Raw genomic sequence first — 12,500 nt, 5'->3', positions numbered from 1 at the left:
AGCACTGATAAACAGTATTTAAGTCTAAGCACCCATTTTAAAACGGTTAGCTTTCAATCCAGGGCCGTACCAAGAGGTGGGGCCCGGGGGGCCCCGTGCCCCTCCACTTTTTTCCTCAAGAAGTAAAAACACACAAGAATAGAATTTCTTCTTCCATACGTTTGAAACAACAAGATTTCCGACTTAATAATTCCCGACAGAATCATTCCTGATAAACTTTAATTACAGTACCATTTCCCCAGTTCATATTTTATTTCAGTCTATTGTTCGGCTAAAAAGATTACAGCAAACGAGAAATGTGACAAAAATATAAATATGTCAAATCGTCTTGACATCCAGGCGACTCACTCTCTTCATCACTGGATTCATCTTCGCAGCATGATCTTAACTGAGCAATGTCCTCTCAATAACCCCGAAAATCCAAGCAGAAGTCGCTCTTATCCTGGGTAAGGCCCCGGGATGAAGGCGAACGTCGAGGATGAGAAAGTAGAAAACTCTTGTACTGAAGAAATGCCAGAGTAGTTCTGAGAGCGGCCAGGATGATGACGCTGCTGTTGACACTAGTGAAGCACTTGGTTCCCAGTTACCTCTACTTGGAGATAGAAATGCTGGAAAATACACTTTCAGGTGTTTCGTTTTCAAATATTTTCATGGGGGGTGGGGGTGTGTCACACCCACGCCTCCAGTCACTCCCCGCTCCATATCAAGAACGGGCTTACACCCGTCCAATGCGTCCTCCGAACCCCAAACCCCCAACCCCCAACTTTCAAAATACAAGTTCAAATCTTTGTGCCCCCTCAGTTTTTCCGGGCCTGCTACGGCCCTGCAATCAGCTGTGATTTAGGGTTAGTCTGCAGTCTGCGGTCTCAGAGCTGTCAAGTTTTAAAGTTTCCAACGAGTGAGATGCTTGCTGCAGATGGCGCGAAAGGCACAAGTGTCCTGTGTTTCTTGTGCTGGAGGCGGCAAAGACTTCTAGGGGGGTCCGGGGGCATGCTCCCTCGGAAAATGTTTGAAATTCGCTGGAAATGCACCGTCGAGTTCGCCATTTTGGTCTTTTTTCATTCTCAGGCGGCTTGCTAAGAGAGCCCATGTTATTATGGTTGAAATTCGCTGGAAATGCACCGTCGAGTTCGCCATTTTGGTCTTTTTTCATTCTCAGGCGGCTTGCTATGAGAGCCCATGTTATTATGGTCAGCCTGAGCTAACATATCGGCCTATACTTCGTATATTAACGGGTGAAACACCTGCAGAAACAAAAAAAACATGGTCGCATCCGAACAGATGGAGCATTGGCCGAAGTTCAGTGCCAGTGAGGGAACGAATTCAGAATTCATGAGCACTTCTGAAAGGTTAAAAGGTAGAATTACCTACCAGGAGTGTGCCAATGTGTGAGAAATGCTTGTGTCGGCGTGAGAGCCTGAGATTACATCGAAATGCGTGAGACTCGTGCTCAATGCGTGAAACTTGAGAGCTCTGCCGGGTCTGCAGTCTGCAAGTGTCAATCACTGCTTTTATTCCTAGCTGATTTGTAAAACATGTTAAAAAATGATACAAAGTAAAACAGACGGTTTCTTTTCACTCAGCCTCCTTTGCAGGCCACTTGAGGAAAAACAGGATTGCCAGATGGTTTTCGCAGCAGGTGGGTGTGAATTAATTTTATCTGCTAACCACCAGTGCAGTAGTGGGTGATTTTTTTTTTGCAAAACGTTTTTCCATCAGGGTATGAGTTATGCAATAACACTTAATAACAGCTATTAATATATAAAAGATGGTATGCATCAAATTGGTTAAACTGAGCCTGAACATTTATTTACTCACAGAATTTACAATGATTCCTTCCCAGGGATCCTGCTCAAACTGACGAGCCTGTGCCATGTTGAGGGAAATTACCCCTATTCTAGACACCCTATAAGCTGATAAATGCAACGAGTTAAAAAATCTGAGCCGTGTGTAATTGAAAACAGAGAGTATGATGACCACAATGAGAAGAGTAACTCTGATGATGATGATGATGGTGATGACGATGATGTGTTATATTGGTATTGTTTGCAATACAAGAAAATAAGTAAACCCTTTTTGTTTGTCATGATTGGTTAACTCAAGGGTGATCAGCTTCGCACTACTCACCTCCAGCCAAAGGGCTTCTGTATTTTCTGTGTTTTGGTGAGTAACGTTTTGGTCAGTTTCAAGTTATGCAGCTTGTGTGGTTAATGGTGACCACACCCTTGGCTGCATTCTAAACAGCCACCCGGCTATTCATTACCCCTTAGGTATTAACAGAAACCCATAAGGGTTGAAACGTGTAACCCGCGTTGACAGCTTCCGAATATTCAGTGCGGACTGATTGGTTGAATGTTTCAGTGCTAAGTACCATATTTGGAAACCCCTCGCTCTTGTTGTTCCAAATATGGTACCTAGCAAATCGAATATTCAGAAGCTTGTTTCCTAGCACACAAGGGACCGTTACACGTTTCGACCTTTATGGGTTTCTGGTATTAATCCATGACAGCACATTGGATATCACGTAAGATGGAAAATAGCCGACCAGGAGCGCAGTCTCGTATCCAAAGCTATCAAGACCATTAGGAAATATCATTAACGTTTTATTGAATTCTCAAGAGACTGCAAATGCTTGGACACTTGGAAATTAAAGCCATTTTAACAAAGGTCATACAGTATATGAGCTGAAACAATCAGAATGCTAGAAACACAATATCCAAGGTCAAAATTTTAATAATAAAAATTATTGTTAAAAATGAATAATCGTCAAAAAACTTAAAGTGCCCCTGTGATTAAAAAAAAAATCACTTCCTTTTTTTCTTCAGATTTTGAAAGTGTCTTTGCTTAACACCTGTTTGGCAAAATTTTGAGCTTTAATTTTTATCCAAAGGCCATTTACTTTGACAGTAAGTTTTGGATTTCACAGTCCTTCATTACTCATGTTCAAAACTGACTGATTGGACCTCAGAGGGTTGGATCCAGGAAAAAGTGAAGTCAAAGGCTCACTAGCTTAAAATTTTAGCATGTGAATGCAGCTTATTATATATGCATAATGTGAGTTTAAATGTCTGATTCAAGCCCAAAACTCCCATGCTGCATATTGATTCTACTGCGTTACGTCACACACATATTTGCATTCTTAAACTGGTGAGCCTTTGACATAATTTTCTCCTTGATCCAGCTCTCTCAAGATATTAAAGTTAGTAATGGCAGACCATTTAAAAGAAAATTCCCGTTAAAATAAACAGGTGTCTTTTTTAAATCAAGGCTTAAAACTTTGGTTGCTTAGTGTTTAGTTCAAGGCTGCTGCCTAACGGTCGCCCGGTCACCTGGGGCACCTAACTTGCAAGCGCGGACGACCAAGGTGATTCATCCTCAATTTTAATGAATTAATTCTGGGCTCTTGAAAAAGTGACTTGGGCTGCGAACTTTTAATGTTGGAAGCCCGAAGGGCTCTGGAAAAATTTTCATAGGCAGCAGCCTTGGTTTAGTTAAACATAGCTTTGACATCCAAAGAAAAATAAGAATTGATTTTTTGGTCACAGGGGCACTTTAACTCCTCAAGACAATCAGGAGAGTAGTTCTGAAGTATACTAATAAGAGAAGGATAAAGGCAGTGGCGATGGTAAGTGATGAATTATGTTGACAATGATAATGGTTTGACCACTGCTAACAATGACCATAACAAGCTACCTGAGAATGGCTCCTGAGTTATATTTTACACAGGGAAATAAAAAATTGACATTGGACACACCTGGGGGAAGATGTGAATCATTAGGCCATTCCCATTCAGCCATCTTTTCATCTCTAGAGTCACTGATAAAATTAAAATATAATTATATACCAGGCATAGTCAAATTAAAAATGGAATAATACCAGTACTAATTAACTGAAAGGACATAAATCAAGTAAACTTAATTTAGTTTAACATCAAAAAATAAGGACAAGTGAATTTTCCAGATTTTAATGCCTGGAATTAAAATTATAATTTGCAAATACATCATCTATTTTTGAGGACAAAATATTTGACATTACCCAAGGTATTTTTCAATAAGGAATGTAATTTCTGGGATTGTTGATGCTGTCGAGCTAAACTGTTTCTGCAATGAAGGAGAAACACTGCTTAAGCTTGCCTTCTGGGAGGACACATTTACCACCCTATTGAGACAATAATCATACAGTAAGACAAAAGGCAAAAGTTGACACTAAAAACTGTCGACCACAACCACTTAACAGTAGGGTTTCAATGCTCCTTTCTCGGAACAAAACAACAATACAGTATTTTTACATGCTGTGAACTGCCTCATTCTTCTTAATTTCCAACTCAATTAGAGCCATCAAGATACAACATCTACATTGAATTCTACATGTCTCAGCATTTGGCAAACTCCCCCAATCGAAGGATCATGGCTGAGACAGAAAAATTACAAAAATTCCGTGCCGATTTTCCTTCCACGTCTTTTAGCCTGTTAAAACTTAGAATTTTCACGTCTGGTGGGGTACAAAACTGCACTAGTATAAGGAGAATGCACATGGGGATAGCAGAATCGTGACATCAAATTATAATTATAATTAATGAATAAATTAGATTCTATGTAAATACCTTACCTTGCATGAGGTCGCAGAAGTGGAAAGAAACTGTTGCACATCTCCAGCGTTCCAAAGTAATTTGTCTTAATTGTTGTTTCTTCCCTTTCTATACAAGGGATTTCTTTTTGCTGGTGAAGCAAATTGAGCATCTTTATTAGACATTATAAATACATGCTAAAATATATGTTACAGTGAAGATGCCTTCTGCCATGTACACTAAAAAAAGAGTTACTGCTACTGGGGTGATGAATGGTAATATCAGAGACTCGCTGAGATTCCAAGACCCTTGTTTCCTAATCCGAGACTGAGACCAAAACATGCAAAATAAAATGTGAAATAAATGCAATATAAATGAGACTTTGAGACTCTTTGCAAATTAAAGACTGTCAAGATTTCGAGATCGGATGAAAAGATTTTGGGAGGTATCCTTGTCACCCCTACTGCTCCTTGTTCTTTTACTTAAATACGCATCCTTGAAGTATGGCTCCTGGTCCAACATGGGGATCAACAGTGAAAAAAAAAAGTGGAACATTTAAGTGCAAAAGATTTTTCTTCGTCCATTTAAGTGACTAAGATAATAAAGACAAGCAAATCAAACAGACATTAATTTTTACAAAATATTAGAAACACATTCCTCCTAATGGCATTTTTTTTCATTTACATCTTCACAGCTGAGCTCTTTGTGCAGCTACGGTTGATGCACAACAATGTTATTGATTCACATGAGCCAATTAAAGTTTTGACGTCCAACACAAAGTGTCGCCCAGTTATTTCTATAACAATAAGGTAATGGTAAAGGTTAGCATCATTAATTTTTAATTTGGCTTAGGGTAAATGCATGCAGCAGTTTATCCTTTCTTGATGAGCAACATTGGGGAAGACACCCTAACCTTGACCATTCAACACGACTGAAGCCTCTCTAACTTCGAGAAGCACAGCAGCATTGTTGATCAAAATGTCCAGACCACCAAATTTATCACTCACATGATCTCGAAGCTTCCCAATGCTGTCTTTCGAGGTAATGTCAAGTGGATGGAACTGGATGTTTGTTGCACTCAGTTCTTTGCTAAGCTCTTCACAGACTTTGGTACCATTGTTTGCATCTCGCGCTTCAAAAATTAAGTGAACACCTTATCGTTAATACCAAGTGTGTCAGTTTGTGCACCTAATACCATTCTTTAGGATAACTGAGGCCTTTCAAGGAGGGAAACATTGTCAACTTTGATCCTCTTTTGTTGTGCCAATGCTGCCGTCGATATCTAAAGAGAAGATACATCATGCAGGAAGAGACCTCAATAAAACCTGTTTAATATGGAGAAAACGTCAGCAAAAATTTTATTGTTACCTGAAGTTCAATTATTATTGAATGAAAACAATAATTTACACATTGTGTAGGTCTAATGGTGTAGTCTGTTGGGTGGACAAAATTTAATTTCTCTCTTGAGTATTTGTAACCTTTCTCAACAATTTCTGTCCATGCAATTTCTCTCAACCATATTATTTGCTTGAAAATAAAGACAAACGTAACAGGATTTCTTCCAAATTTTTTTTTTGTTTCTCAAAGAACAACCTGTGTTGCTCAAATGAAGCATCAAGCTGTTATGAATAAAAGAAAAAGTTAACCTGCAGCTTCTGCTCCTAGTCCAATTTTGATATCCAACATGAAGTGTCCCTTTCAGTCTAAGCATCGGCAGGTACAAAACACAGGTCTCAGGTCACAGGTCATTGTTTCACCAATACAGAGAGTATCCTAAATGGCCATTACAGCTTACCTTAGGCCTAATTAGGGCTAAACAAAAGTTTTAAGGCCTAACGTAAGCATTTGTATTAAAACGGTTACCTGTTACCTGAGGCATGTGTTTTGCACCTGCCCTCTAATGCTTTGGCAATGAACCCTTTTCAACAATCAGTAAGTGTAAGAGTCAGATTCATTTTTTGGAGGGGGTAAGTACACCTGTTTATCTTCACTTGAAGACTGGAGTTTAGGTGGCGTGACTATTCTGGGGATGTGGGTAGGGGTAAAGGGTAGGGGGTGGGGGGTGGGGGTGAAGGGTACAATAGCTGAAACAACCCAAAAATGCTTAACTAATTAATAGGCCTTAGTAAACACTACTCTTTAGATAATGTTTAGGCCTAAGGTTAGCATTTTTGTAAAGGTTTGCATTATTTGAGCTATTGTACCCTTCACCCCCTACCCCTGGAATAGTCATGCTGATTTTGGGGGACACTTTGTGATCATTGTCTGTTCTATCTTCCCAGACACATGTGCAGTTGAAGTTGGAGAGAAGACCAAGGCGCATTTCTGGACATATCTGAATTACCTGTGAAAATGACAACTCCATTAAACTCTTTGCTCAATCTTTTAACAACTGCATAACCAATCCCACGGTTTCCTCCGGTGACCTTAGAGGTAGAAATAAAAATGCAAATCATAGTTACTTCAATTTATGTCACAATCCCATAATTTACTGGAGTGGGTAGTGAAAGTTACAGTAGTCTGGAAGTTGTCATTTCTTGTGTGTCACTACAATTTTCATCATGGTAGCATCACTGGCTGATGCTCCGCAACTTTATGGCTCTATGATATTTCCATATCATGTAGTGATGAAAATGTCTATTGTACTTTGAATTCTATAATTGCTGTATTTAGCCTGTGCCACAGATGGTAACTTGGCCCCTGCTAATGAACTATTGACAAACTAACAAGATCTTGATAAAATGAGCAATCACTTGTTTTGGAGCATTCACTTGGGATTGTGTTACAGAGACTAACACATACCGTGCATTTTACCTTTCGACACACCCATCCGAAAAATTGGTTTTTGCCCTGAGCGGGACTCGAACCCACGTCTCCCTGATTACTAGTCGGGCATGCTAAGCCACTACACCATCAAGGCTACTACGCTGGCAACGCAGCAGATTAATGAGGCGCTCAGTCCCTGTCAGGGCAAAAACCAATTTTTCGGATGGGTGTGTCGAAAGGTAAAATGCACGGTATGTGTTAGTCTCTGTAACATAGTCTATACCTTTCATTTCCCTCGAAATTTCTCTCTTTCATGTGTTCTAAGCCCTGTCTGGGGTTATAGAGGCAAGGATATACACTCAAGTGAAGAAAAGTTGGGCCCTAGGGATCCCCACGCTGCTAAGTCGCCTCATTAATCTGCTGCGTTGCCAGCGTAGTAGCCTTGATGGTGTAGTGGCTTAGCATGCCTGACTAGTAATCAGGGAGACGTGGGTTCGAGTCCCGCTCAGGGCAAAAACCAATTTTTCAGATGGGTGTGTCGAAAGGTAAAATGCACGGTATGTGTTAGTCTCTGTAACATAGTCTATACCTTTCATTTGCCTCGAAATTTCTCACTTTCATGTGTTCTAAGCCCTGTCTGGGGTTATAGAGGCAAGGATATACACTCAAGTGAAGAAAAGTTGGGCCCTAGGGATCCCCTCGCTGCTAAGTCGTCTCATTAATCTGCTGCGTTGCCAGCGTAGTAGCCTTGATGGTGTAGTGGCTTAGCATGCCCGACTAGTAATCAGGGAGACGTGGGTTTGAGTCCCGCTCAGGGCAAAAACCAATTTTTCGGATGGGTGTGTCGAAAGGTAAAATGCACGGTATGGGTTAGTCTCTGTAACATAGTCTATACCTTTCATTTGCCTCGAAATTTCTCACTTTCATGTGCACTTGGGATTGCCTATCCTATAAATAAAGATACCCTCCAATGCATTTGTTCAAAATCAGCTTTCTGCATCTGTGCTCAGAACTTAGGCTTTTTGGCAAATTTTTCAGTAATAAACTTTGTTGTGCCTTTAATCATTTTATCTGGTTCACTTAGTTTTGGCATTTTGTCTCCAGTTCTGCTCAGAGCAGTCAGCTACAAAAGTCGGACCGGATCAACTCGGATCGAGCAAAAAACAGTTTTGTAAGCCAAAACTATTTGACGTTTGTACCAATTTCACCAATGTTAGCTTAAAGATTATTGCTGAGCCTTAAAGCACCCATTTTAAATTGCATTGGCCAACAGTATTAGAGTCTAAAGCATCAATTTTAAAAGAAATAGCTTTCAGTAATAATTATTGTTGTGATGGCCGCAGTTACTTCATGCGAGTTAAGTGTGACCTGTGCAGTTCCTGAATTTAGTGTAATGTGGCCATGCAGATGAAAATTATAAAGAAGTTAAATGCAATGTAAGAGTATAATCAATTCAGTTTTTTCAATAGTGCTCAATCGAAACAGCACTTTTTAGAGTTAGTCTATTTTAGGGTAGTCCATTTGGGTAGTCCACTGGGGTAGTCCATGGACTAGGGGTCAGTGTTTTCAACATCCCCCTTTGTAGATCACTCCCAAATAAGTACTGTTAAAGAAAATTAACAAACAGCAGTGTTTTATCGGGTTTAAAAACATGAGGCATAGCCGAGTGATTTTAAACCAGAAAAAACAAATGTTATCAGTTTTTTGAACAGCATCAAAAAGCATGTCCCTTGGGAGTCTGAACAAAGGTTCAAAATGTGAGGGGAAGATACAGTATATAAGCATACAAGAAAAACAAGACGGGCCTCATTGCAATTCCTTATATAAAGAATTCTATTGAAGGAGCTTTTTCTCGGGTTTAAAGTTCATGCAAGTGAAGCTTTATCGATGTCTTGATAGGCTATGAGGCTTATGTATTATTAGTATAAATACACAGGTGATTATACAAAATCGCACGCTCTCATTGGCTCGCTATCTCGGATTATCAGCTGATAATCACCTCGACGGACAAAATGGCTGCCAGTAGTCTTTTTTCCACTGTAAATGAAGATGATTTCGCGTTGAAATGTTTTTTTTTCTCTTTTTTGAAATAATCACCTGTGTATTTATACTAAAACAATTATTCGCCTCAGGCCCAGTGATTATCGATGAATATTCACCTCGACTTTGTCTCGGTGAATATTCACCGATAATCACGTCGCCTTCGGCGAATAATTGTTGATTAATGACTTTTTGAAACCTATAATTAAACAATCACAGGCTGACACTGTGATTTTTCAAAAATGACCCACATGACACTCTTGCTATAGCTTAGGATCACCCCCGATGAGGAGAGGTTAGCGTCAACACTTTGGGTCCCCAAATTGTAAGTGCTACTATCATATGATAAAAAAATCCTCTTCTTGTTTTTTCTTCAGATTTTGAAAGTGTGTTTGCTTAACACCTGAGTGGCAAAATTTTGAGCTTTAGTTTTTATCCAAAGCCTGTTTTGGATTTCACGGTCCACGACTAGTACTCACATGCAAAACTGACCAATTGGACCTCAGAGGGTTGGATCTAGGGAAAAGTAATGTTACCGTATTTACTCGTGTGTAAGTCGTATCAACCTACCGGTAACCTGTATTAACCTAAGGGACCGATCATTATTTATGTAGAGAGGGGAGGGAAAAAAGAAGGGGGGATCAAGGCTATTTCAGATTGGCTTGAGGGGGGTTAAACTTAAAAAAAAAAAAAAAAAGATTTAAGGGAGTCAGCAGTTTGAGGTATATTTTAAGAAGGATCCATTGACAAAGGTGGGTAAAACTAGATGGCGCAGAGTCACCTGTTCAACAGACAACATCTCCCTCACAGCCATTTTTAGTAGTGTCATCACACATTACTCCTCCCCACAAACGGAGGAGACCACAGACAACAAGAAGTGGACGAAAAACTGGACACTGGTGTATGCAACGATATACAGATTTTGTGATACAGCTAGGATAGTGCCATTGTTATGCAAAGTAACTAATTATATGTTACATGCATTTTAATACAATTCATGTATATATGAGGTGAGGGGGAGTCCTCTTGTAAATATTGAAAAAAAGGAGGGGGTTACTTTCTCCTTACATGGCCTGTAAAGTGGGGTGGGCTTACAGAAATTTTGATCTTTAATTCCAACGTATCCCCACCCTTCCTCTACATAAATAATGGCCGCGGTCCGTAACTTTGCGTCACCCAATGAGTTAGAACGGGGGAACAAAGTTGCTTCATATATGAAGTTGATTCCATGTCCTCTAGGTCACTAACTAACAAAAACTGATGGTTCATACTATTTTTAAGCTAGGGCTGCATTACGAGCTTGTACTTCGGACTCAGAGCTCGTGATGGAATCACCACATTGCAAATATCACACGCTTTTCGGTTTAAAACTACTCAAGCGAAAGTCTTAATTTCCTTTTTTTTCGGAAAGGGCACCTCATTGATTATTGAAACTTTCAAATGTCTTGTTGATAGAATACCATTGGATAAGTTACAGCCGGTTATGCAAGCACGAACTTCGACTTCGCGGTGGGTCTAAAACACAGGTCACATTCCACAGGTCACTCGATGCAGGTCATTGTTCAGGGGCACCCAACGGGAATATAGTTCAAAACCACTTAAACATAGCATTGCCAAACGTATTTTAGTATTTAATTAGCTATAGGCGTATTTTTATCCCCTAAAAATTTTCTATCTGTTCGGATTTCCTAGCTGAAAGACTAGAGATCCGAAAATTATAGGGATCAAAACTTACCTTTTCGAAAATTTCCGCCCGCAGAAAAAAGGCTCCCGAAAATGCTAGGTGACCTTTTTAAGGTAAAAATCTGTTTAAAATGGGCAATTATAGAATTTTTCAGATGTTTGAAAATCCTAGGACAGGCAGGCAAGCAAGATATTTTACAAAAAATGTTCCGAAAATTCTAAATCTCAAATCATCTTCCGAACACATATTTTCCGAAAATTGACGTTGGGTGCCCCGGATTGTTTTACCTTTTGGAAAGTAATCCTAACCCTCAATTTGGCTAACCCTAAGCCTAAATTTCGTTTTAGGCCTAGGGTTAGCCAAATTGAGGGTTAGGCTTATAATTACTTTTCAAAAGGTAAAACAGTGACCTGCATCGAGTGACCTATGGAGTGTGATCTGTGTCTTAGACCCGTCGCAATGTGCTTGGTTCTGTCTACCCAAACTATTTTAAAGATATGAAATATTATTATTCCTTGAGGAATGTTTTGACTTTTTTGTGGAACGATCTACTCACCAATGCCACTTTATCCATGTCTCCTCTTGGCAAGCCAAGTGATGCCAATCAATCACGTGATAAGAAATTAAATCGAAGAGCCCAGGCATTTTCATTTTTTATCTCCACTGGCCGCGACATTATGTTCAAACGAAACCAACAAAGGCATCAGCAAAAATGCATGCTAGTTTTTCGCAGTTCTTTCGTTCGCTAACGTAGCGATTAAGTGACAATCTGCCACAGTCACGAGCCACTTCTGTCTTCAATACATATACACAGCCAAAACGCGCGGCCGGTTCAGTACCGGGGTCGAGGTCGGGGTCAGGGTCGGGCTGTCGTTTTTTCCCAATTTTTGTCGTTATTCCCCTGTACTGTTATTTTCGAATATTCGGCATCTTTCCTTGATTTATGGTGGAAATTATTCAAAAAAACATAAGGAATAAAAGGAAGCTACGAAAGGGACATCTTAGTTTGATTTTCAAAATTAAGAGAATTTCCGACTGAAATTGGAGTTTTTGTGGGAAATATACGTAAACTCCCAGAGACACTGAAGACTCGCTGAGCACCACATTTTAAAACCACATTTAATGTTTAGATCGTAAAAACCACCGCAATACAGTTCCACGATCGTCTTCAGTGTCTCTGGCAGTTAAGTATATTCCATAGACTCCAATTTCAGCACAAACTCCGGTTTTCGGAAAGACAAAGTCAGATGCTCGCCAAAACCAACTTCGATTTTAAAACACAAAAAAACAAAGTCCGATTTAGAAAAAAAACTAAGATGTTCCTTTAGAGTTCTCATGCCTTTCGTGGGTTCCTTTTTTGACTACTTTCCACTAATGTCCCCGGCCCCGGCCCCGGCCCCGACCCCAACCCCGGCCTCGGCCTCGACGCCGCGTTTTGGCCGC

The 12,500-nt window shown here is 39.9% G+C and overlaps 1 long non-coding RNA gene and 1 pseudogene across 3 annotated transcripts; both read left to right on the top strand.

Annotated features, from left to right (window-relative positions):
* Positions 1-877: 877 nt before the first annotated feature.
* LOC138012969 (uncharacterized) lies at positions 878-6,986 on the top strand. Of its 3 annotated transcripts, XR_011125141.1 has the most exons (6): positions 878-1,357; positions 1,584-1,639; positions 1,844-2,163; positions 3,546-3,625; positions 5,262-5,376; positions 6,850-6,986. It is a non-coding gene; the product is annotated as an uncharacterized lncRNA (long non-coding RNA). The 3 variants fall into 3 exon arrangements; XR_011125140.1 differs by lacking the exon at positions 1,844-2,163 and having other exon boundaries at positions 887-1,357; XR_011125142.1 differs by lacking the exons at positions 1,844-2,163; positions 3,546-3,625; positions 5,262-5,376 and having other exon boundaries at positions 891-1,357; positions 6,850-6,922.
* A 5,513-nt stretch (positions 6,987-12,499) lies between these two features.
* LOC137968223 (uncharacterized) overlaps position 12,500 on the top strand; it is a 2,035-nt pseudogene continuing 2,034 nt past the window's right edge.

This window comes from Montipora foliosa, chromosome 8 (assembly GCF_036669935.1).
Source record: "Montipora foliosa isolate CH-2021 chromosome 8, ASM3666993v2, whole genome shotgun sequence".
Classification (NCBI taxonomy): Eukaryota; Metazoa; Cnidaria; class Anthozoa; order Scleractinia; family Acroporidae; genus Montipora; species Montipora foliosa.
This window is presented reverse-complemented; position numbering and strand designations above follow the sequence as displayed.